Here is a 27,284-nt window from a genome sequence, read left to right on the forward strand (position 1 = left end):
CAACCCCCGAACTTAGTATAAGTATGGGAACCCAGTCCTTGAGACTTTAGTTTACCCTGGAAGAAACTCTGCAACATATATCCAGGACCTTCGACATTCTATTTCGACTAGAAGACTGAAGAAATCTCCCTTGGGGTCAAGGAGTGACTCCCCTGCTTGGCAGGCACCACAGAAGCAACTGTCTGGTCTGCAATTCTGAAGCTCCTGCCAGACGCCGAAGTCTCTGCATCCCCAGAGGTAGAGTTCCAGACTTCCCAGAGGCTACCCTGAGTAGTGCACAGCAAAGCTGAGGTCCGTGGCTATCGTGGGTGACGTGGAACCGTGACCCCTGCACACCGTGATCTTTTGCTGATCCAGCATCTTCCTGGTCCTCTTCGAAGTTGTGCTTTGGGCTCCGAGTAGCCCCAGCCTTGAGCACCTCCTGCACTGAAGATCTCTGGCCTCCACTCCACGAGTGACCCGTGGACCAGTTTCCAGTGCGACCGCTCGAGGCTCCTTTGCGATCGCTAGCCCGTTGGCTAGTGGGTCCCCACGAAGGCGACTCCTCTTCTGATTGGGCTTTCCTGATTGCTCCAGATGTGCCCCAACTCACCCTTGCTGGGTGAGTCCCCCAGACCTTGCTGGTCTGCACCGACGTCCTTTCTCTGTTTCCAAATGACTTGCCGTTGCAAAGGCTTGTTGGGTCCAATCTGGTCGCCGACACCGCAGCACTCGACAAACTTCATGGGACAGCTCGAATCCAGCTCCTGGTCATCGTCGACGCCTCCTGGACCTCATGGCTGAAGATTCAAGACACCTGTCAACTCACCTGAAGCACCCGACATCTGTGGGCATTGGACTATCGTGCGCTTGGTCACTGGTAAGTGACCCAGACTCTGTCCCCTCTGCTTTCAGGTTTCTTCTATCCTAGATTCAGGCTTGGATCCCTCCGGACACTTCTCCTCTTCACGGCAGCAGCACTTCCTGAGCAGCTTCCATTGAAAACAGTGACGCAACCCGACACCATTTGACACCTTTGCACTGGCTTCCCTGGTTGAGGTAACTCGAGTACTCCGGTGCTCCCATGGGTGTTGGCCCTCGACACCTCTAAGTCCAAAAGGGTTCGCTCGTAGTCATCCTCTAAGTGTCCTTAAATTCTTAATTCCTGTTGGACCCGGCCTTGTGGCGTGGCCCATTCCGACCCGTAGTAACATCACACCTGATCCCCCACAGAACCCGGGGCTACCCCCGTCCTTCCCTCCATCTTCCAGACACCGGGCCCCCTCCCTACTCCATCGGCCTCGCATCCTCCAGCGACCAGGCCCTGCACCCCAGATGGCCGACCCCGACCCCAGCGCAACCCCGGCCTAGGCACGCCATGTCGGCTGGGGGGAGAAAGAGCTCCCAGTGAGCAGGAGAGGGAGGAGCAGTTTCACTCACACCTCTGGCCTCCTCTCAAGCGATGGTTTCGATCACCCTCCGGCCACCCTGAGGGCTGGCTCCACGCCTGCTGTGTGTCTGGGATCCCTCCCGACACCGCCTTGAAAGGATCAAAGTACCGCATGGCAGGACCTCCAACAAACGACCCCCAGGGCCAAGACCCCTGCCCGTGAGGACTCCGGACATCAAAGGGGAGTCGACTTATAACAAGGGGCGCTCTGGGACTATCGGCAGATTGAACCTGGAACAAAGAGAACCCTGCTGACGTTGTCGCGGCTAAAGGAACATCATCCCAAGATCCGACGAAACTTTTGGAAACCTCAGTGAGCCCTGCAGACAGCGTCGCGGCTCCACCTGGCAGAGACGGACTTCTGCCTAAGTCATCTGAGCCCTGCAGACAGTGTCGCGGCTCCCCCTGGCAGAGACGGACTTCTGCCTGAACCAACTGAGCCCTGCAGACAGCGTCGCGGCTCCTCCTGGCAGAGACGGACTTCTGCCTGATACATCAGAGCCCTGCTGACGCCGTTGCGGCTCCCCTCGCAACCTTGAGAATTCGAGCCTGGCAGACTTGGTCGCACTCAAGTACTATCCTGGTCCGGCTGGACCCCAAAGACCGTCCCGTATCCCCCGGCTCGAGGATTGAGAGCCGTGCGCCGGAAACTCACCTGCATTGACCCTGATCCTAAGACTGTCCCGCTACCCCTACCCCTACCGAGACTCTTTGGGCCCTTGCCCTACTTGTACAGACGAATCTACGGTTCATAAAGGTCCCAATATTTCTAGATAAAGAATACGTGCTTCAGAATCTACGGTGTGGTGTCTCTGTGTTGCATGATATTAAATCAGCGTGTACGATCCTAGATACGAGACCCAGCCCTGAGGGGATCTCCCGCCAGTGCTCGACTACATCTCCCGGGGAGGGTGAGTCACAGGGTGGTCAGGTACATCTTCTGGCCTTCCTGAGGCTAGCCTTCTAACATTGGTGGCAGGCGACGGGATCCGAGCCCGCAATCTAGAGTTCGTACAGTGAACGGTGGACGCACTACCAAACAAGAACGGCAGAAGAAACCACCATGAGCACCACTGAAACCGATGCGAGTGCTACGTTTTGTGTAAAGCGGTTAGGTGAATACACACACAAGGAGCTGAAACAATTTTGCAGACAACGGAAGATCGCTACCACTGGTCTAAACACCAAAGAAGACATGCAACAAGCCCTGGAAGCCTGGGTAGAGTCTGGAGCCTCCCTTCCCCGACTGGACGAAGTCGGTGAAGAGTTAGAGCAGCCGGACGAGCTCAGGAACTTCCCGAGAACAAGCGATAAACCCCAGGCACAAAGCAAATCCGCGAATGGGGGACGGTCCCCGGAAGATGTCACAGACAGGGAAAGGGACCGAAGTCATGAACTAGAAGTGGCCAAATTGAAAATAGAAGGCGAGATAAGGCTAGCCGAAAAGAAGCTAGCGGTGGAACAACTCCGAGTACAAGGAGAGCTAGAAGAAAAGAAGCTGCAACGGGAGCACGAGGAAAAAAAACTTCAGCTGGAGCACGAGCGCAGCTTGAAAGAGATAGAACTCCGAGCAAAGAGAGAAGGAGCTCGACCCCCGGGGGGCCCAGAACCAGTTCCCCTGGTAGAGCCGAAAGTCCACATCCCCAAGGATGTGGTCAAAGAGTACTATCGAAATGATGACATCCAGCAGTGGTTCAAGGCCTACGAGGTAGCCATGACCTCCCACCGCGTCCCACAGAAGGACTGGGGGGGCCGGGTTGTGGGGTCGATTCCTGAGCGAAGGACGGGACACCCTCCTCGACCGACGGGCCTCTGCGCAAACCTCCTACAGCCACCTGAAGGAGGCCCTCCTCACAAAATACGGCCTCTCCCCCGAAATGTATCGCCAGCAGTTCCAGGACTGCCGAAAGATCCCAGGCACCACCTGGGTGGAATACGTAAACTTTTACAGCCGAGCGCTGGAAGGGTGGATCAAGGGTAGCAAGGTAACCACCTTCGAAGAACTGACCGACCTCATTGCCTGGGAACACTTGTCCACAAATTGTTTTGTAAAACTACACCAGCACCTGCTCGACAGCAAGCTCGCAGACCCGAGGAAGCTGGCCGTCGAAGCAGATCGCTGGGTTAACACACGGGTCCCCCGGGGCCCCGTGGGAGACTACCCCCGCAGCCATCAAGGACCTCCCCGTCAGAGAGGGGGGGGAAATCAAGGGAAACAGAGGGAGTTCCCATCCGGGCCCCCGCGGAGCCCCCCATGAAACCCACCCCCGGGCATCCCAGCTCCTCCGCCAGGCAGCACCGGCCCCCCAAGTAGACAAGGGCCCCAGGTGATTATCACATGCTTCCGCTGTCAACGGCTCGGGCATTACGCCATTGACCCTCAGTGCCCCATGGCCCAGAAACCCCCCACGACAGCTCCCCCAGCCTGACACATGGCCACCGTAACCCTAGGGGAGGAATTTGAGGACCCCGAGGGATGGGAACCTGCAGCCATGGCCCTAGTCTCTCTAGGAGATCGAGATATGATTCCCGGAGCACCCCTACCCGCAAACACCAAGAAGTACCGCCAGCTCGTAACAGTTAACGGCCACCCGGTGGAGGCCCTTCGTGACACCGGAGCGAGCATCACTGGTGTCCTCAGCCACTTAGTCCAGGCGGACCAAATCATCCCCAATGTCTTTTGCCCTGTGATAGCTTCCGACAACACTGAGAGTTTGTGTAAGGTGGTCTTGGTACCATTCGAATGGGGGGGAGTAGCCGGAACATTACGGGTGGCTGTCCGAACCGCACAAGCGGTAGACTGCCTCCTGGGAAACGACCTGGAAAGTTCCCCCTGGAGACAGGTCGAGCGCAAGACCCACCTCGGGATGATGGGTCTACCAGAATGGGTGTGCGCAACCACCCGATCCATGGCGGCCCGACTACCCCCCCGTGGGGGAGTTGAGGACGAAGCCCCCATCACCACCTCCAATGACGAAACCGGGGACGACCCCGTTGAGCCCCACGCCCTATCCCCAGGAGGAGAGCCCCTTGCCGACGACGGGCCCGTCCATCCCTACCCCGCGCAGATCACGGAGTTAGGGGATCTGCCCGTGTTGGCCCAGTGGCGCCACAAAGGAGGCTCCTCCCGAGAGGAATTCTGCCGAGAATAAGTGACCTGTCCATCCCTGGTCGGACCCCGGCAGCTGGCCGAAGCCCAAGCCGCGGGCGACCAATCGGGAACCCACTTACTATATTGGGAGAATGACCTCCTGTACAGCGAACAGCGGTCTGCCGAGCTAGGGTCAGGCCGGGTGCTGGTGGTACCCCTACGCTTTCGGGACTTCCTCCTGGGCCTGGCCCATGATGTACCCCAGGCCAGCCACTTGGGCCAGGACAAGACCTACCACCGCTTAGTAACGCACTTTTATTGGCCGAAAATGCGAGCCCACGTAGAGGTCCACTGCAAGTCCTGCCCCACGTGCCAGGCCAGTGGTAAAAGTGGAGGGAAGCGCAAGGCTCCCCTCCAACCCTTCCCAGTCGTTAGTACTCCCTTCGAGTGGGTCGGAATTGACATCGTGGGGCCCCTAGACCCCAAGACCGCCCAGGGTCACAGCTTTATCCTCGTCCTAGTGGACCATGCCACACGATACCCGGAGGTCATCCCCCTCCGCACCGTCACGGCCCCCGTGGTGGGCCGGGCACTAATGGGGATCTTCTCCCGGGTCGGGTTCCCCCGAGAGGTCGTGAGCGACCGAGGCACCAACTTTATCTCGAAATATATGAGATCCCTGTGGCAACAATGTGGAGTATCCTATAAATTTACTACCCCTTACCATCCCCAAGGCAATGGCCTAGTGGAACGGTTTAACCGGACTCTGAAGGGGATGATCATGGGTCTCGAGGAGCCCCTGCGGCGGAAATGGGACGTCCTTCTCCCCTGACTCCTGTTCGCCTACCGGGAGGTCCCCCAGAAGTCCTTGGGATTCAGCCCGTTTGAGTTACTGTATGGGCACCCCGTCAGAGGTCCCCTGAGCTTGGTCAAAGAGGGATGGGAAACGGCACCCTGGGACCCACCTCAGGATGTGTTCCGGTACCTTTGGACGCTCCGAAACCAGACCCGGAGGTTCCGAGAGCTGGCCGAGGCCAACCTCGAGGCGAGCCAGGAAGAGATGAAGCGCTGGTACGACCAGAATGCCATTCTGGTCGAGTTCCAACCAGGCCAGCAGGTCTGGGTGATGGCCCCAGTAAAGCCTGGCGCCCTCCAAGACAAGTGGACCGGGCCATTCAAAGTGGTGGAACGAAAAAGTCAAGTGACCTACGTGGTGGACGTCCAGTCCCCCCCGGAACCCCCTTCGGGTCCTCCACGTGAACCGCCTCAAGCCTCACTTCGTGCGGACGGAGTTGAGTTTACTCCTGGCCACAGACGACGGAGCGGAAGAGGAAACGGGGCCTCTCCCTGACCTCCTGCGGGCCAAAGAAAAAGATGGCTCCGTGGAGGGAGTGAACCTCTCCCCCTCCCTCACACCCCAGCAACACGAGGACTGCCGCCAGCTCTTGGGACAGTTCTCCGACCTGTTCTCTCTCGTCCCCAAGGTCACCGACTGGTGTGTCCACGATGTGGACACCGGAGACAGCCCACCGGTACGGCACCGAGCCTACCGCGTCCCCGACCGAGTCCGGGCCTGCATCCAGGCGGAGGTCTCGAAGATGTTCTCTCTAGGGGTGATCGAGCCCACAGACAGTCCCTGGGCAAGCCTGGTGGTACTAGTCCCGAAAGCAGCTGCCCCTGGGGTGGCCCCCGAACTACGGTTCTGCGTGGACTACCGGGGGCTCAATGTGGTCACCCGAGCCAACGCTCACCCTATTCCCCACGCAGATGAGCTTATTGACCGCCTTGGGTCTGCTCGGTTTCTCAGCACCTTCGATTTGACCTGCGATACTGGCAAATTGTGCTCACCGAAGGAGCCAAAGAGCGGTCCACCTCCTCCACCCCGGATGGGCACTATCGCTTCAGAGTGATGCCCTTCGGGATGAAAAATGCCCCGGCCACCTTTCAGAGACTGGTGAATAGAGTCCTGGCCGGGCTGGAAGAGTTCAGCGCCGCCTATCTGGACGATATTGCGGTATTCAGTTCCGATTGGGGTGAGCACCTCCAGAGGGTCTTGTGGGCCCTGCGCCAAGCCGGCCTCATGGTGAAAGCCAGCAAATGCCAGATTGGGCAATGATCAGTGGTCTACCTGGGGCACCAGGTCGGAAGCGGGCAGGTCGCACCCCTCCAACCGAAGATTGACACCATCCTGGCCTGGGAACCACCAACCACCCAAACCGAGGTCCGCGCCTTCCTGGGCCTCACTGGTTACTACCGGAGGTTCATCCAAAACTACGGCAGCCTCGTAGGACCCATCACTGAGCTCACGTCCAAAAGACAGCCTAAGAAGGTGCAGTGGACCCCTGCCTGCCCGGAGGCGTTCGACGGGCTGAAGCGTGCCATGTGTACAGCCCCTGAGCTCCAAGCCTCCGATTACTCCAAAGAGTTTGTGGTACAAACTGATGCTTCTGAGCATGGCATTGGAGCCGTCCTATCCCAGCTCAATGAAAAGGGCCTGGATCAGCCCATGGCCTTCATTAGCCGAAGGTTACTGCCCCGAGAGCAACGATGGAGCACCATTGAACGCGAGGCGTTCGCCGGGCGCTAAAGAAACTGCAGCCCTACCTCTTCAGAACCCACTTCCGAGTCCAAACAGATCATCGACCGTTATGGTGGCTCATGCAGATGAGGGGGGAGAACCCCAAACTGCTACGATGGTCAATCTCTCTTCAGGGGATGGACTTCACAGTAGAGCATCGCCCTGGCCCTGACCACGCCAATGCTGACGGCCTCTCCAGATTCTTCTGCCTCAGTGAAGAGAACCCCCAAGAGGATGGGTAGTTCTCCTCGGCCTTCAGCTGGGGGGGACGCATGTTGGACCCGGCCTCGTGGCGTGGCCCATTCCGACCCGTAGTAACACCACACCTGATCCCCCACAGAACCCGGGGCTACCCCCGTCCTTCCCTCCATCTTCCCGACACCGGGCCCCCTCCCTACTCCATCGGCCTCGCATCCTCCAGCGACCAGGCCCTGCACCCCAGATGGCCGACCCCGACCCCAGCGCAACCCCGGCCTAGGCGCGCCATGCCGACTGGGGGGAGAAAGAGCTCCCAGTGAGCAGGAGAGGGAGGAGCAGTTTCACTCACACCTCTGGCCTCCTCTCAAGCGATGGTTTCGATCGTCCTCCGGCCACCCTGAAGGCTGGCTCCACGCCTGCTGCGTGTCTGCGATCCCTCCCGACACCGCCTTGAAAGGATCAAAGTACCGCATGACAGGACCTCCAACAAACGACCCCCAGGGCCAAGACCCCTGCCCGTGAGGACTCCGGACATCAAAGGGGAGTCGACCTATAACAAGGGGCGCTCTGGGACTATCGGCAGATTGAACCTGGAACGAAGAGAGCCCTGCTGACGTGGTCGCGGCTAAAGGAACATCATCCCAAGATCTGGCGAAACTTTTGGAAACCTCGGTGAGCCCTGCAGACAGCATCGTGGCTCCACCTGGCAGAGACGGACTTCTGCCTAAGTCATCTGAGTCCTGCAGACAGTGTCGCGGCTCCCCCTGGCAGAGACGGACTTCTGCCTGAACCAACTGAGCCCTGCAGACAGCGTCACGGCTCCTCCTGGCAGAGACGGACTTCTGCCTGATACATCAGAGCCCTGCTGACGCCATCGCGGCTCCCCTCGCAACCTTGAGAATTCGAGCCCGGCAGACTTGGTCGCACTCAAGTACTATCCTGGTCCGGCTGGACCCCAAAGACCGTCCCGTATCCCCCGGCTCGAGGATTGAGAGCTGTGCGCCGGATACCCACCTGCATTGACCCTGATCCTAAGACTGTCCCGCTACCCCTACCCCTACCGAGACTCTTTGGGCCCTTGCCCTACTTGTACAGATGAATCTACGGATCATAAAGGTCCCAATATTTCTAGATAAAGAATACGTGCTTCAGAATCTACGGTGTGGTGTCTCTGTGTTGCATGATATTAAATCAGCGTGTACGATCCTAGATACGAGACCCAGCCCTGAGGGGATCTCCCGCCAGTGCTCGTCTACATCTCCCGGGGAGGGTGAGTCGCAGGGTGGTCAGGTACACCTTCTGGCCTTCCTGAGGCTAGCCTTCTAACAATTCCCAACCGCGACCTTCCCCATAGAAGTTAAAGGCGATTCGTGGCTGTGAACTCACACTACACGCGTCCCGCCGTGGGTCCCCTGTGTCACTACCTTGGGTGGTTCCTTGTGGTCCAAGCACTTCTACAGGCTCTAGGCTATGTGTCTAGTTCAGTCGTGGTTCTTATACCAATTTATTGGTATATGGTTTGGTATGCCCCTAGGGCCCATGCGTGTATTTGTGCTTTTACTGTTGAATACTGACTTGTAACTTAAGTACTTCGAACTCCAGCCTCATAAAGAGACTAGAGGGGTGTGTTTTATCTTAAATACATATATTTTAAATATATACCTGGTGTGGTTGTCCTTTCATTTGATCATTCAAGAGATTATAGACTGGTAAAACAAGCTGCTTTACATTCCTTCAAGACTTAGTCTGAAAGCTGCTCTCCATAGCTACCACTAGGATACCTTTCAATAAAGGTTGTCTTTAACCTATCACCATAAGGGGTTGGTTGTACTGATACAAGGTGCCCACTATAACTAGTGGTCAGCATATATCAGGCCAACTTCTCACAGGCCCATATATGTATTCTTTATTATGCAACCAGAATCAGGGGCCACATGGGCCTTTCCTCTCAACAACGTACTGTAGCACAAGACGTCATTTTCTGTAATGTCTTCATAAAGCAAGAGGTTGAGTTTTGTCATTTTTAGGTCTCGCTGAGCCCCAGCGCTTGCGCTGGCTCGGAGAGACATTTTGGATCTGGGAATTTTCAAGTGCTGCCTGTGGCCTAAAGCTTGAGTGCACGTGAGCGTGCACGCGCGCAGCCGCCAATCACTGATGCGCGCGCATCACTCACATGCCGTCCCGTCTTAGCAATCGCGATCTGATGCGCGCGCATCACTCGCATGCCGTCTTACTTTCGCTTTCACGGCCGCGCGGCCGTTACCTTCACGGCCGCGCGGCCAATGCTTGTTTTTTTTACATGCAATAGAGAAAAACTGAAAGCCTCACCTAACCCCAAGATCTACAGTTCCCATCACTCGCATGCCGTCTTACTTTCGCTTTCACGGCCGCGCGGCCGTTACTTTCACGGCCGCGCGGCCAATGCTTGTTTTTACATGCAATAGAGAAAAACTGAAAGCCTCACCTAACCCCAAGATCTACAGTTCCATAGAAAAAAAAGATTATAAAACGAGTTCCATCGAAATGCATACTCTCACAGTTTTCTGATCTCTTTCTGTCTGATGGCACTCGCCTAAGAGACAGACATCATATATTTCTGATTAAGCGCAGAGCAAAAACATGCCTCACGGGTGTACTTCCAGCTGCGTCTTGGTAATTTATGCGTGGGAGGGTTCTTGCAAAAACGAACAGAGAGATGGTCCCGGGCACAAACACCATCTTCAATGTGCATCAGGACTTAGGCTGCTGTCTCAGGAATTTTGGTGCGGTGCATATACTCCAAAAACACACAACGGGGAACAACATCAGGCCAGCAAATCACTTAGAAGCGCAGTTCCTGACTTAAAAAGCTCTTACTGTGCTTCTAGACTTTTTCAGATAACGGACTACATAGCTAAGTGTCATTAAGGTAATCTTTCACAACTTTATTCCCTACAGTCTTTTGGCTGGGTAGGCTAAGCCAGAGCATTATGGTCATTGTAGTATAACAAGCAGGCATCACACTATTCTTTTTAAACAGTCTTCTATACAAAACAAGTATTAACAAACACTCAGATTGACGCGCTCACCTGTACTCATTTTTACCGCCCGTAAAAGATTAAGAGACTGACCTGGGACTGCTGGGGCTTGAATCTGTGAAGCCTTGTTTATTATTTAACATGACATTTGTGGAAAGCTTCCAGTACATCACACAGATCCTGGCAATCAAAATTGTACTTGCCAAGGTACATTTTTTAGCAGCCAAGGGCAGGTGGCAAAGTGAGTTTTTAGAAGGATAAAAGTACACAGTACGCGGTAGAGCCATCACAACACCGACAATGGATGCCGCTAGGGCTTTAGCAGTACCGCCCGGGGCCAACCACTGTTAGAGATGCAACCATGATCCACCTACTTGAGTGGTGTTCTTTGGCAGCCTCCTTCCTGCACAGCCTACAACTGCTCAGGATACAGATTCAATTCCCCCTTGAGGGCAGTTCTGGGGCAGGACAGTTATGGAGCCCTTGCGGTTCTCTACCCTTCAGGAACGCAGCAGTCATAAATGAGCAGCTTCAGACTACTTTATGAAGGATTATTGATGGCGCCGAGCCCGAATCCATGCAGGAGGGAGTGAAACAAACTTGAGCGCACTCAAAGCACACTATAACGCCTTTACTCTGTGTTACACAACTCTGGGATGGCGCACATGTAAGTTTATGGTACACTTGTGACATCAGAATGGTACCTCAAGGGCAAGAGCGAGCATCTAGGTGAAGAGTCGGCACACTGATGTTCCCGCTTTTACTTGTGTTTTCTGAATGCCCTACTAGAAAGGGACTTCAAAGGATGCATTACAGATATGCTAATGACTGCGAGTGGTGACAGATGCTGTGTAAGAAGGGCTGTTGGCTCAGGCACAGCGCCATTAATGATCCATCATAAAGTACTCTGAACTTGCTCATTTATTACTGCTGCGTTGCTCAAGGGTACAAAACAGCAAGAGGTTTTTTTTCCCCTCTCCAAGGCAAAATCATAAACTGCTTATGTATCCTAATGCCATGATCCCCGCTGTTTAGATTTTTATGATAATTAGAAAATTTAGAAGTGGTAAAATGTTTTATGCATTTGGTATAAACATAACCATCAGGAGTCCAACGTAGCATGTAAAGAATTACAAAACCAGGGGATCCTCTAAGATCAGAGACTAATTACAAGCTCTAGCAGTCATGCTACCCCAGGAGCCGGCTGCGCAGTCGGCACAACCCAACTCTTTGCATCGGTGGCCAGATGGAAATCCAAGCGAGCCGCTCTCCCCGTACCCTCTGTCCGTAAGTGCAACAAGCAGCAGCAGACTTCCAAATGATGAATTTATTCTGTTAAGGAAGTCAGTAATGTGGAACAAACTTTAAGTTTACCCAAAAACAGGGGGCGAATTGAAGTCCTAGTCAAGAATAGGGAACCTGGCACGGCCAGGCTGAAAACCTTGAGTGGAGAACTTCAGTTTCAAACTAACTGATGCATCAGCAACTTCACTCTGCTGGGTTCCATGAAGAGAAAAACGGAATATTTAAAAATACAGATGACATCATCGACCAATTTAGAAAAGGAGGTATTAAGACCAATGTTTGTCTTAAATAGGTGCACCAGAGCTCCTTCCAGGAGAAAACTCTGAAACAAATGTCTTTAATAAGGTGGATGGCGGCTGGGATGACGTGCAAAAGGCACAGGGGTACAGTAGAAAAGATTTAGAGTTTGAATGACTAATCCAGTGGAGTGACATTACATAGGAAAAACGCATGATTCAAATAAATGATACTTTTTAAATCTTGAAATATCTGGAAGAATAAATACTCTGATATCTGATAATTACCAGCAGGGGAGAGAGAATGCGGTGTAAAACGATGCACAATCCAGCTGACTGAGAAGTGCTTCTTGCAATTACAAAAAAGTAAACAGGCCAGTGTAACTTTCCCTCTACCGCATACTAACTTTATTCAAAATTGTATAGCGAAGAAGATAAGGGTGGAATAAACAAGGGCTAGTGCCACTAAGGCGGTTCATCTACAATGCCTATTTTCTTCCATTTGGGTCGATGGTACTGGTAGGGTGTGAGATCAGTTTCCTTCTGTGGAATCTGCCGGGTTTTAGAGAAAACATCCACCTAATGTGCAAGACTGTCCCATTCCCAGGGGAGGCTGTGCGTGGTAAAGAAACATAGAAAGGCAGGGCGCCTTGTCTTCCACTGAGCGGACACTTACGGCTGCCACTACACTACTGAAGTTTCTTCACACAGCTGTTAATCAATCATCTTCTAAGAATTGATTTAGACTTCTTATCCGGACGTAAAGTTCAAAAGTGAATTTAAAGCAGTATGCGGTCTTCTTGATGTGGAAAAAATTGAGTGTCATGTTTCCAATTTGATGTGCTGTAAAATTGAACGGACTAACAATTTTAAAAACATGTAGCATTTTAAGATATGTTTGAAACAATGGTCTGCTCTATGGGCCGAACGGCGTAAATTTAATGCATGAAGTGTCTCCTAATGGCCATTTCACTTACAATGAAGTTTACAAAGTACATAAAAGCGCTGTCTGCATAAGAATTTCAATTAGGCAGTTATCCACCAGCAAATATTCGAGAAGCCTGTTTATCTTAATTCTTACGTAAATGCAATAGCTTGATAAAAGCAATGTAGTGTACCTCTTTCAGAACAAAGAAGCCCACTTATTCTCAATGGTGATAGGCACTGAGATGAGAAAAACAGTGTTCCTTAGAGCAGACGAGATTATTCAGAGTTCTAAAGAGCTCACACTGACAAAGGCACTATATCAATTAAGAAGCTTTTCATGTTATCATCCACCCTACAGATTAGAAAAGAAGAAGGTGTTTTTTATTAAAAAAAACTCCGTTTAATGGCCTGGCTTAGCCGTACAGCAACCAGACAGTTGTGAGCATTCCTAGAGAGGGGTTTTGGATCCGCCCACATGTTGGGAGCCAGGTGTACAAGTTGTGATTTGAAAGAAGTTCTGTGCTTCCGACAAAAAAGTGCTTGCCATCCACACAGCCATGATTATTTTATTTATCCAGCTGCCTGAGCTTGAACGTTGAGGAGCACCCATGATATTGTAATGCTAACTAGAAGATTTATAATGTATTTCCTCTGGCAGCAACACAGATGTGAGGAGGGTAGTCCTTAATCTACATCTATTTTTAGGTTTGGCTTGACTGTGCAACTCTTATCTGATCTTTTAACCTACACCAATAGCATTCTACAGTTCTTTGCTGGCAGACAAGTATTCACTCCCATGCTATTTACTTGTAATGCTACACATAACCATACAACATTCTTTTAAAACCAGACCTATTGGCATTGCCAATGGTTGTTATTAACTTTTGAAAAGTACAAAGTCTCTCGTCTACATCCAAAGGCCTGCAATGGTATGTTCCTGAGCAAGAGAGAGTTCATAAACATGTTTTAATATCTCAACTTTTAATAAAAGACAATCTTTTCCAAAACCAACACAGATCTGACACATCCACTCTTTGATCCCTTCCCTTTCCTGAGATGGTCTAGTCCACTATTTCCCTGCACAAGTCTCAATGTGAGAAATATTCAGTGCCTTGACTCATAGCTCAGTTCACTCCAATCCTCCTTTGCCAGTCTCCCTTGCGTCCCACTTGCCCACAACCCAATGGAGCACAAAAAATGTGCTTTTAAAGGAAAATGAAAATAGCTGTTGCATAACTTGAAGCCTTCAACGATTCATAATGAAATAAAGTGCTCCTGGTTTTGCTTACTGGGCAGGAGGATGCCTGACTGCATTGTGTGTGCACAGGCAATCATGCTTCAATTAATTAAAGGATAACTTACCTACTCAACCTGTGCCAGCCAGAAACATCCTCCCCTTAACCCAAAGATTGTTTCTCTCAATAATGTCCCTGCCCCCTCCCCAGGGGTCTAAAACTGGCAACCACCCTTGCGGCCTACCGTGGAAATGCCCGGTTTCCGCTACGACCAGTCCGGCCCTGCTCCTTGCAAAGTTATGATGGCTGCCAGTCGAAGGTCCGTGTTACATTTTGAGTTTCATTTTCAGGTTTGCACCAAGTTACCATCTGCTGCCACTCAATGGCAATGTGCTAGTGTAATTAGCTGTTTTTGTGAATATTCAGTTTGAAGCTGGCTCGTACACATATTTTATTAGCTATTTCCCAATCATTATTTGTTAATTACAGTTCAATGTTGCAAATTATTCATTCTGTGCTATTTTTGCAAATTTGTGGGATGTCACATAATTGAGGTTTTTCTACGGTTTCAAATCAGAATGCAACTGATTCGGAAATGTTCCGCGCATCTGGGTTATTGTGTTTTTCAGATCACAAAGACATGCTTGTGGTCTCTAAAGCTTTTGATTTAATATGTTGCAAATTTTATTTAATCAAAAGCAACCTATAACCATTGAGAAGAGAAAGGAATCAAGGAAGGAAGGATGAGACAAGGCAAAAGAGCCGAAGTCACCAGGCAGAAAGGGAATTTAAGTTCACTGCACTGCCAAGGAGTGTATCTCTCTCTCTCTCGCTCTCCACTCTATCCCAGCACTGTCTTGTCTCATTTGGCAGCTCTCTACCCACACCACTATGTCCTGTTATGTTATCCCTTAAAGTGTTATTTATGACCTTCCATTTGCTCATGCAAACAGAAGAATCCATAAAGGCCTAATCGATGTTTAAGATGGACCCGGCTTACTAGCCCATTAGGTAGAGTGGCAACCCCCACTGAAGTCGGGAGTTCCCTACACCACTGGTTCTACCAGTCCGCCACTCCAAATAACATTCTGTCGTAGAAAGTTCCTACTATGTTCCTACTTAGAAAGCATAATTACTTCCCAGCACATTGCCACCACGTCTGCACTGAATATTTACGTTTTAAATGCAAATTATTTGTAACTATCTGAAAAGCAGTATTGGTGTTGTGTCTGATTAATATCAGATTTAAAAAATGTGAACTATATAAGGGTACAATTAATGTCCCATTGTGTTTTTAGCAAATTACAATACCGACTTCTGAAAGGTAGAAACGCTTTAGAATATGCTTATACCTGTAAGTTTTCATCAGTCTATGCAGTCGCACTTTAGAATTGATATGCACAAGGTGGAAGCTTGCAAGCCAGCTGAACAAGATACAGCAGCTCACGTCTCCTACTTTACACTTCGATTGTCTGAGTACATTCAGAGGAGCACGCCGCTGCTTCCAGGCACACACCCAGTAGTAATCTTGTTCTGACAACTTCTGGAGGGAAATCTGATCAAACGCAGAACACCAAGCCAGAGCAACAATCTGCGTCAAGACAGTCTACAGCCAGTACCTACACAACATAAATCCGACCAGCCCGTTAAAGATGCGGCCAAACAGCTGTCTTTTAAAGTTCAGTCATTCTAACTTTTTCTTTAGAAAGGTTGAGTGAGGTAAAGAGTTTAATGGTTAATGTGTTTAAACTTTGTTTCTTCTTGAATATTTATTTAAATTTAGCAAGGCAACTACACCTCGAATTTCAAAACGTAACTGTCAACAGGAAGGCAAGCAATGATCATCATTAGTGTGGCTGTAAAATTTAACATTTCTAGAAACGTGTTTCATGTGTTTTCCTACTTCATCCTAGATTTGTTTTTTTGTGACGTTCCAACGTCAAATCATTGAGCATGTACCTATCTAAAGCCTTTTACTCCACAAAAAAACAATTTTGCATGATAAAAAAAAAAAACACATGCAGACTGATTGGGAGTTAAGTTGTAACAAAGCATTGGCAAAGCAAATAGGTCCTGCTATTGTGATGTATTATTGGCTTTGCCAATTTTATTTTTGCCACGCTGCACAGTATCTTTAAGGTTTGACACAGCCGCCTACGTCATCTTGTGGATGAAACTAGCACCTTTTTTTTTTGTTTATTATTAGCTACTGATCCAAGTTGGATCTGTACCTAATAAGAAAATAAAACAAACAAAAGCGGGTGGGGGAGCGTTAGCTACACGGGGATGGTGGGGAGCAGAGAAAACAAGCATTGGCATAGCCAATAGGTCTCGCTTTTGGGACCTTATAAGTATTTAGTTATGCAGCACAATATCCTTGGTGCAACAACATCAATAGTTGCATGGCTAAGCACTTATAAGGTCCCAAAGGCGAGACCTATTGGCTATGCCAATGCTTGTTATGGATGCCAACATTATGAGAGGTAGATGTTTAAAATTTGAAAATCCTTCAGCTTTTGGGTCACTGAATTTTGGCAATGGAATCCCACTGACATCCCTTCAATTCCTATTTAAAAGTGCTGAAGGTAATTCTGATAAACATAACCTACTTGCTTTGTTTTTGTTTTTATTAACTTGGCCTTGTTTTTTGAAGATACACTGGAAGTGTCTTCTATCAGGCTCAGTAGCAGTATTGTTTATAGTAGCATTTACAAATTACAATTAGTTACAGATTATTAGATGTGATTTGCAACATTTCTGATGCCTCTGTTTCTTTACTTGTGTTACACGTGTCCCTTTTGAAGAATCCAGTAGGGAAACTTACCAATACCACTACCAGTTCAACCTCACTGCATGTGAGCCAGATACAGATACAATATGATGTATTGCTTTATAACATGAATATAGCTTTACCATTTGTATAGATATTTATTTCAGGCTGCCTAGCACCAATGGTTGATTGGGGGGTTCTATTAGCCCTGCATGATCATGCATAGTTGAGAGAGTGGAACACAGGTGTGTCAGTGACACCATATAGTATGAAACAGGAAGGGTTGTGATTGCTTTTAAGTACCATCCCCACATTGGAAGAGTATAGGTCAGTTCACAAGTTGTTCTGTTAGCACTGATGAAGAGAATGTGGAGAGATTGTTCCAAAGCTTGGCCAGAGGTGGAGCCACTCTCAATCTTACGGTCTTTCTTGGTTTGTTCATGTGAGGTTTTGTGTTATATAAAGATCATTTCCTCACATTGGATGGCTCAAAGTTCAAAATAGAGGGCACTGAAAGAGATGTGTCTGGTGACTGAGAACTAATGTAGAATTGGACGGATAGGACTGGTAGCACTATAGCTTTGATAATATAATAGAAACACAATGGCAGTGTTTTTAATGGAATAAATTCTGAATAGAACTCTAGCTATAGTCACTTGTCCTTTTCTTGTTGGGAGAGACCTAAGCCACTGGTTGACTAAAAACGATGTAAGGGTAGATGTATTACAATGTCACTATGTTATGAAAAGAGGCAATAATAACCTGGGTTTACTTGAGGCATGGGGAAAAAGCATAATTCATAATCAATACTAACAAAAAGGTGATTATGGACTATGGTGAGATGTATGTGGAGAGCAAAGATCCAAAAAGGTGTGCAAGTTTGCCCATAGAGAGCAAGCTGATGACATGAAATTGGGGAATAGGGCCATAGCAAGGTGTCTTTCTTAGAGGCATGTGTGCTGACAGGTGTTGAGGAAAGAGGGATCTAATGTAGTGCCCATGACAATGACTTACTGATGTAGGGTACTTGTTTAGGCTGCCGTCGAAGAGAGATGTGAGGCCCTGCACCGAGGATGCCTTGTGCAGGGACGATTCCAAAGGAGGTTGCAGTCTACAGAGGTAGTGCGGGTTTTTGCAATAGGTCCAATCCATGCAACAGCGGTGCTGCATTGGTTCTGCTTGGTGTTGCACCATGCAGCAGAGGAGATGAGTTAGTGTCACTGGATTCACAGAGGCTGACAAGCACCTTAGGCCCACTTCCAAGGGTCTAGGAGTGGGTGGCAACAATTAGCAGGGTAAACTCACAGATGGCAGTATCCAGGTGCAGGGATGATGGAAGCCTGTGATGTCCCTGAGGCTTCACATCAGGATGCAAGACAATACACCCTTGGAGTCACTCTGGGGTTCTGGGTACAAGAGATGCATGTTCAGTTCTTCTTACCCACACAAGAGGGTAGCAGGTAGCAGGTCAGCACAGCAGGGCAACAGTCCTTCAGAGCAGCAGTCCAGCAGAGTGGCAGTCCTTTTAGTAGCACGGCAGTCCTTAGGCCTGGCAGAGTATCCACAGGCTCAGATGTCTATTGTAGAGTTTATATCTGAGGTGCAGTATTTATATTCAGTTGTGCTTCTAGAGGCCAGCCTTTGAAGTGCACAGTTGGCCTGCCTTTTTTGGCCCTGCGTCCGGACTAACTACAAGGGGTATGCTGCCCTTTGTGTGGAGGCAGGACACAGCCTATTCAAGTGTAATTGAGGCTGGGCCCAGCCCTTCCCTCCCATCCTCCCTATTGTGTGTGGCTGTCTATGAGAAATACACAAGGCCCAACTGTCAACTACACTCAGTCATGTGATCCAGAGACAGGCTGCAGGCATAAAGTGGCTAAGGCAGGAAAATACCAAATTTCTAAAAGTTCAAAAAGAACTATTGATGAACAGAATTTTGAACAATGTCAAACATTCACCCCAGTACAGAGATCGAGGCCTAAAGTCATTTTTTTTGCTCCCAATGCATTCAAATTTAAACCCAGCCATATGCAAACCGGTCTCAAGATGCTTGTTTACGTTCCAGGGAGTACCTGGCCTGGCAGTCCCGGCTGGACTGTTTCCATGGGAAACAGGGTGAAGAATGATTTGTATATGGCTGGGTCCAAACTGAGGTGGAATGGTGGGCAAAAGAGAGATGGATTTAACCCAGATCTCTTGACTGGGGTGAGTGTTTGAAAATTTTCAGCACTCCGTCCATCATGTTGTTGTATTTGCAACTTTCTAAAAGTGGCATTTTCAAAATTGTAATGTAATATCTGTCTTCATCATAAGTTACATTACATTTCCAAAGACACCCAATATGAACTGCTTACCTGCTACCATTTGTAAATGAAATCTTAATAAATGTAATAGGGTTATCATTTGAGAGGAGTAGGCCTTGCAGTAGTACTAAATTAATTTTGGTGTATTTCACTACCAGGACATGTAAAACTAAAAAAGACATGTCTAGCCGTTTAAATACATTGCACTCTGTACTCTGGGTTGTCCAGGACCTACTTCAGCAGTGGCTTATATGTATTAGAAAAGAATGTTTAGACCTGACTAAAGGTTTATTTTGCCAGGTCAAAATGGCAGTTTAAAGCTGCACATAACTTCTGCAATAGCAGGCCTGAGTCATGTTTAAAGTGCTACTTAAGTAGGTGCCACATTCTGTGCTGCAGGTCCACTAGTACCATTCAATTTACAGGCCCTGGGTACAAATAGTTCCACTTTACTAGTGACTTACAAGTAAATTAAATATGCCATTTGGGCATAATCAAATTCTATCATGTTTTAAGGGAAGAACACAAGCACACTAGCACTGGTTAGCAGTGGGAAAGTGTGCAGAGTCCTGAACCTTCTCCTGAGGCACAGCCGGGAGCGCTACTTTTAATCACTTTGAATCTCTGCTTTTAAAAAAACTTGTTTGTACTATTTTGCACTGCTACCCATTCTCTCACCTGATTGTTCTCAGGGAGACCACGATCGTTTCGTCACTCACCCACGCAGCAGAGCTAAGCTGCTGAGGGAACGCCCTAATCATCGGCGTCAGCGCCAGCAGCCTGTGAGCCGGTCTTTGGCCACGCCCACTCACTCGAGGCCACGCCCCCTTCACCTACATAAAACAGAGCGGCGTCTGAGCTCTGGTTAGAACCTTCTCCTGAGGCACAGCCGGGAGCGCTACTTTTAATCACTTTGAATCTCTGCTTTTAAAAAAACTTGTTTGTACTATTTTGCACTGCTACCCATTCTCTCACCTGATTGTTCCCAGGGAGACCACGATCGTTTCGTCACTCACCCACGCAGCAGAGCTAAGCTGCTGAGGGAACGCCCTAATCATCGGCGTCAGCGCCAGCAGCCTGTGAGCCGGTCTTTGGCCACGCCCACTCACTCGAGGCCACGCCCCCTTCACCTACATAAAACAGAGCGGCGTCTGAGCTCTGGTTAGAACCTTTCCTGAGGCACAGCCGGGAGCGCTACTTTTAATCACTTTGAATCTCTGCTTTTAAAAAAACTTGTTTGTACTATTTTGCACTGCTACCCATTCTCTCACCTGATTGTTCTCAGGGAGACCACGATCGTTTCGTCACTCACCCACGCAGCAGAGCTAAGCTGCTGAGGGAACGCCCTAATCATCGGCGTCAGCGCCAGCAGCCTGTGAGCCGGTCTTTGGCCACGCCCACTCGCTCGAGGCCACGCCCCCTTCACCTACATAAACATGTGCGTCCCGCGTACGCGCAAGGGACGGGCGCAGCGGGCGCGCCGTCAGCGCGCCGAAGGCGCGCCAAAGGCAAGCCCGTCTGGGCCCGTCCGGGCCCAGACGGACCCAGGCCCAGAGACTCTGTCGGATATCCCTTTTGATCGCGTGGTGTATACCGGAGACATGCTCCGCGCATTCCAACCGAAGGAAATCCTGGCCTGCTACCACACGCACACCAAAGGTAAACCCTTCTTTAACTGTATGCGCTGCACTCCGACTCTCATTAGCTCAACAAAACCCGGATTTAAGAATTGGACTTCTTAATTGCCGCTCCCTTCCAAAACATGCGCTCGAAACAAATCTGTTAATTCAAGATCATGACTTTGATCTGCTCTTTCTCACGGAAACGTGGCTATCAGACAGCGCCGACTCGGACATTGTCATGGCCCTGCCCCCAGGGTACCTCTGTCAAGCTTTACACAGACCCAAAGGGAGGGGAGGGGGGGTTGCCATAATCTTCAAGGAGCAACTTATTTGTAGAACTTCTAACGCCCATATCGAGGACTGCGAAAGCTGCCAATTCTCCATTCAATCCTCCCCAGCTCACTCCCTGTCAGGGCTATTGATCTACCGCCCCCCGGGTACCCCTGGGAAATTCCTTAATGCTGTCACTGAATCAGTCTCACAATTAGCATCTTCCGACTCCAACTTCCTCGTCCTAGGCGACCTGAACTTACACTTCAAAGACCCCACGGACCGGATAGCCGCCGACCTCCTTCAAGACCTATTGTCACTCAATATCCGACTGGTCAACAATGAGCCCACCCATGAGAAGGGACACCTACTGGATCCCGTCCTCACTAATGTGGCAACCATCACCACTAGGCCACCCTTGGTCCTTCCATGGACGGACCACTTTCTTGTCCCTATCTCCTGGGAAATATCCACCATCAATCCTCAAACCACTAAAATTCAGGTCACTGACAGACGGTGGCACAAACTCGCACCTGAGGAATGGGCCGCCGCCCTTGCAGAGTCCACCCCTGAGCTCTCCACCGATCCTGCCACAGCCGATAAGCAGTTTAATGAATGGATCACCTCCTCTCTAGATGCACTCATCCCCAAAACTTCCTCCTTCAAACATTCTAAAAGAGTAGCCTCGGCCCTTTGGTATACTCCAGAGCTTAAAGCCCTGCGCCAAGAGTGCAAGAGAACGGAACGCTCCTGGAGGAAAGACAAATCGGAAATAAACAAAGATGTATATTCTACCTCTCTCTTAAATTACAAAATTGCCATCCGAAAAACTAAAAGCGCTTTCTTCCAGGAAAGAATAGAGAAAGCAGTATGCTCCAGCATGGAATCCTACGCCATCCTAAAAGATCTTCTGAAAACCCCAGTACCTGGACCGAGACACTCCACAGACCCCAAAGCGGACCAGATAAAATGCCAACAATTGGCGGATTTTTTTCATGACAAAATCCAAAAAATTCTCGATTCAATTCCCCCCGCGACTTCGTGCGAGGAAAACGATCTCCCGCACCCCCCAACACCCAGTTGTCTCTCCTCTTGGGGTCAAGTTACGACCGAAGAAGTGGGAAACACGTTAAAATCCATAAAAAGCGGCTCTCCCAGGGATTCCGCCCCGCTTCGAATCCTTAAGGAGGTAGCCCCTACGATTATTCCCCCCGTGACCCATCTGATCAACACCTCACTCCAACAGAGAGTTGTACCCCCGAGCTGGAAGGCTGCAGTCGTGAAAGCTCTGTTAAAGAAACCCTCCCTCGATCCCGAAAACCTGGCTAACTATAGGCCCATTTCCCTACTTCCGGGAATCAGCAAGATTGCTGAAAAACTGGTTAATAAAAAACTCTCCCAGTTCCTGGAGGTCAATAACATACTAAAAACTTCCCAGACGGGCTTTCGTCCAGGGCAGGGCACGGACATCGCCCTCCTGGCAGCGGTAGAGGAGGCCAGAGCGCTATTGGACGGAGGAGGATCAGTGGCAGTGATCCTCCTCGACCTAAGTGCGGCCTTCGATACCGTCAACCACCAACTTCTCATCAAGAGACTCAAGGGAGCTGGTGTAGAGGGCTCTGCTCTAGCCTGGCTTTCATCCTTTCTGGCTCAACGGACCTATCAGATCTGGGAGAATAACGCCCGCTCCTCCGAAATTCCCCTCCAATGTGGCGTGCCTCAGGGCTCCTCCCTGAGCCCCACATTATTTAATATCTATATGTCCACATTGGAGGAGGTCATCATCCCATTCGGAGTGAGCGTCGTCAGTTACGCCGACGACACACAATTAGTTGTTTCACTATCTCACCCCAGACAACAACCAGCAGACTTATTTAACTGCCTTGCGCAGGTCCATCGCTGGATGAACACCGCAGCCCTAAAATTAAATGGATCGAAAACGGAGGTTCTGCTCCTCGGCCCGAAAGGACCCATATTCTCCCCGAACATCTGGCCAGCCTGTTTGGGCCCTACCCCTGAACCCAAAGAAGAAGTAAAAAGTCTGGGTGTGTGGCTCGACACCGACCTCTCGTTTACCGTGCAGGCAAAGAAAGTAGCCGGGACTTGTTTCGGGCTCTTGAAATCGTTTAGGAAAGTCCTGCCCCTCCTGCCCATCAACTCCCAAAAGTTGCTAATTCAAGGCCTAGTACTCTCGAGGCTTGATTATAGCAATGTGATCTACCTGGGCGCCCCTGAAGCGATGCTGAACAAACTTCAGAGAATTCAGAACACCGCGGCCCGGATTCTCACAAAGACTCCTGCCAGAGCGTCGGCCAAACCGGCCCTAAAACTCCTCCACTGGCTTCCCATAAGAGAGCGGGTCAAATTCAAGGCCCTGTGTCTAGCTCACAAACTACTACAAAATCAAGGCCCCCCTGTTCTTAAGAAACTCATCACATCCTACAAATCCTCAAGACCCCTCCGCTCGGACACGGAAAACTTCATCGTTATCCCCAGATTCAAGAAAGCCCGGTCAGGAGGAAGACGTTTCTCAGTCCATACTGCACGACTCTGGAACTCACTCCCCCGCGTCCTGCGACTCGAACCACAATATCTCCGCTTCAGGAAACGGCTCAAAACTCACTTCTTCCCTCAGTGAATCATGCTTTTCCTTAACCCTGATCCTCTGTGCCCCCCTCCCCCTCCTCTTCCCTCTTCCTCTTTCTCTCCCTTTTCCCACTGTACTTAGGAGATAGGATCTTTTAGCGCTGGGATACCTCCGGGTGACTACGCGCTCTACAAAATAAAATAATAATAAAGCCTGCAAAAATGAAGTCAGCAAAACAGGAGGTCAAGCATAACCCTCAAGTACTGCAACCAAAGGGCTACTAGGAGGCTGATGGAAAGATCCTGTTCCCCTTCATCTTGGGCAATGCATGGAAAGTTTATGGAGTTGCGGACAACAAAACAATCTTGGAAAAACCAGTGTGTGGTTTTACCTCCTCACTGCTAATCCCAGCCAGACAAAATGGTGTGGTGAAATACATTTTGGGGTATATTTACAGGCCCCTGTCGTCACAGGAATGTGGTGATAGGGACTTCGCCTTATTTACAAGGCAGCGTTAAGCCACTTGACGTGGGTTACGCCGCCTTGTAAATAAGGAACCTTTTTGCGCTACACTTAGCATGAAAGAGGTGGGAAATGGGCCTTCTGTCGCACCACCCATTGATTTTGAGACTGCCTCATATTTACAAGGGTGGCGTAAATATGGGGCTGTGCTAAAGTTAAAACCAGGGAAAACCTGGTCTCAGCATGGAGAAATGTGGAGAAATGCTTTATTTGCATTGTGCAGCACACATAGAAACATCAAAATGCCATGAATGATGGTTTATGTGCAGGAAGGAACACCTTTCTGGACATAAACAATCATTAAAAAAATGGTGATATGCAACTTCTATGTGTGCAGCACAATGCAGCACACATAGGAGTTACAAATCGCCATTTGTGATTGTTTATGTGCAGGGAGAGACACCTTTCTGCACATAAACAGTCAATCCCCCAACGCAAGCACCCTTGCACTATAGTGCAAGGGTGCCTGCATTGGCGCTAGGCTGCTTACTTTAGTGCCAGCGCTAGGGGATACACACGGGTGCGCCATATATTTGTAAATACCGCTCATCTCTACGTTTTCAGAATGGGGGACCGGGGTATTAGCACGTTTTGCTTAACCCCATGCCCCGTCATTCTGTTGTACATATACCCCTTTATTTCTGGATCTCGCCCGCCCTATCATGAAGACTGTGAAGAGATTTATATAGTTGCATATGCTGCTTGTTCGCAATGCAGCATTATCTGCCCAGCTCACCATATTTCTAATTCATTAATAAAGTTGCTTAGGAAGATTTCCATGCTAAATAAACTAAAACTTGCCTTGGGACATCAGTACAAACTCCCACCCCATTGGCTTAACTGTACCAAATTCAGCAGGATGAAAGTAAAACTTTTGTATTGATCGGTTTTGTCCAACGTTAAAAATAGAAATATATGTTTGGGGCCCTTCTCAAATAACACAAACTTAGTGCACTAGCATCATATGACCCTTATTCTTCCCCTTCCTATTGTGCTTTAAATAAATTAGCTGCACCTTCTTGCCATAAAGAGCAAACCCAACGATCCATGTAGCCTGCATTTATTGAGAGAGGTGGAAGGGAAACCAATAATGTGACAAGGAAAACTAGGATTCAGATTAAGGAAGATTCCAAGTAAGTAATCTGACCATTACCTCGTCATCCATCGTCCTCATAACAGTCCTACATGATGATGCATGCAGCAGGCACTACAGAAATACAGTAGCACAGAGACAACATACCGAGTGTAATATCATAAAATACCCAGTGATTTTCTCGGCAGAATAAGAAATCAGCAGGACACTGAAGCCAACACATGAAAAACAAATCTTTGGCGAATGCCATACAGACATTCATTCAATAGTGAAATGTGAAGGTGTGCAGAGAGGCCCAGGCGATCTCTGTCTCAGGGAAAATCCCATGGAGTCCACCATTGAGGTAGAGTAGATGCGACTCGAGAAGCTCTTTCCACAAAACCTGGTACGCAAGAGAAGTTACCAACGTGAACAAATGACTTAAATTCACAGTAGAAGGGTTTTTTACCCTTGACCAATAGACCTAAAGTAACAAAGTTGGAGTCAGGCGTCGATAATGAGGCTGCACTGGTTTGGAAAATAGAAAGATCTCTCTGAACACTCGGAATATGAAACCACTAACGAAGCTAACAAAGAAGGCTCAATCAAAACCACGGAAAGGAACTAATCTTTGTTACAATGAAAAGAAGACGAACCTTGGACCGAGCCAGAGGGCTACCTTTTCTGAACAAGAGACAAGGTTGAAAACACAACACATAACATTCTCTCACCAATTTGGAAAAATAGAGTAAAATGTATTAAACTGTTTGACACCAAAACAAAAAAATCAAATCAGTAGAATGGAAGATGTGCAATTCAAACATGTAAGGTAAGTATAGCACCTGAAGGCACAAAGCGCCACTTGTGGTTATTTGGAAAGATCTCTCTTAACACTCAGAATACAAAACCACAGACAAGCATTAACACAACCCACCAGCCAATAAAACCAGCCCTCAAACTGCCCAAAAAACAACCAATGCACTGATCTGTCAGGCCAACCCTTTGGGCAGTGCCTGGCTCACCTGTAGGCCATTCCCACCCCTCTGGCCTCTCAAGTGCAGTCCTATCAAATGGCGTCAATCCCACCATGAACATATGGTTTGATAATAGTCAATAAAGTTTCAAAATTACCAATTGTGGCCATATACAAAGTGTGCATTACAAACAGGCATACTTTGCTTGCTCATGGTAGTGTTGTCAGGTCATCATATGTGAAGAAATGATTATGTTTAAAATTACCGTTTTTATCCAATCATGTCATCTCTGTGATATAATCTACTGTAGACACCATCCTACCTGCTTCTCCAATCAAATATAAAGGAGGCAGGCCAAAAGGGCAGGTGGTCTGGTCCTTCAATACTACTTGCACCACCTTCAAAGCTGCTCTGCACCAGCACTTGTTGCGCACAATGAAAAGCGCGGTGCCAGAGTGGGTAAGGCAGGGGGCCCATAGTTGTATGCTAATGTTGTAACCCCGCTCCTTGCAACGTATTTGGAGGCCTGCCGTAATTAGTCACTATAGACTACCACCTGTAGTTCACTTTTAATCCCAAGGGTGTCCCATAACTCTCAAGTTCTTGTTTAAGAGCCATAATGGTTCTTTTAGGACGGTCAACCACATCGCTCCCCAAGTGAGATGGAAGTCATTGTGAAAGAGGCTGATTTTATACACTGCACCTCCAAAGGGAATACCTGCCATGTGGCCATATATATCTGCAAAGGGCCTTAATGCTAAACCAAACATATGTGGTGATAGGGAAATACCCATGTCTTGTCTCGCTGATAAAGATTAAGGGGGTTCATACCATTAAGCAGCATATTCACCCTGATTCAATTGATGTAAAGATTAGCCAATACATCAAAACACCTAAAGCCAAAAAGGGCTGCAGGGAGGTTCTTAACCTTTTCTTGAGGAAAAAACATTTTTCAAATTTTCTAATGCATTTGTCTACCTGGGACAAACCTGACTGGCCAAGCTCTATGAGGAAACAAAATTCATTTATGGGGTCTGTCGGTTGAAATTCCAGTGATAATGGTGGTGTCTCTGTTAATCAGTAATATGGCCGATAAATACAGTGCACTTTCCAATCTTTGTAATCAAAGTAATGCAGCCTCAGTCATC

This window comes from Triturus cristatus, chromosome 5_1 (assembly GCF_964204655.1).
Source record: "Triturus cristatus chromosome 5_1, aTriCri1.1, whole genome shotgun sequence".
NCBI lineage: Eukaryota > Metazoa > Chordata > Amphibia > Caudata > Salamandridae > Triturus > Triturus cristatus.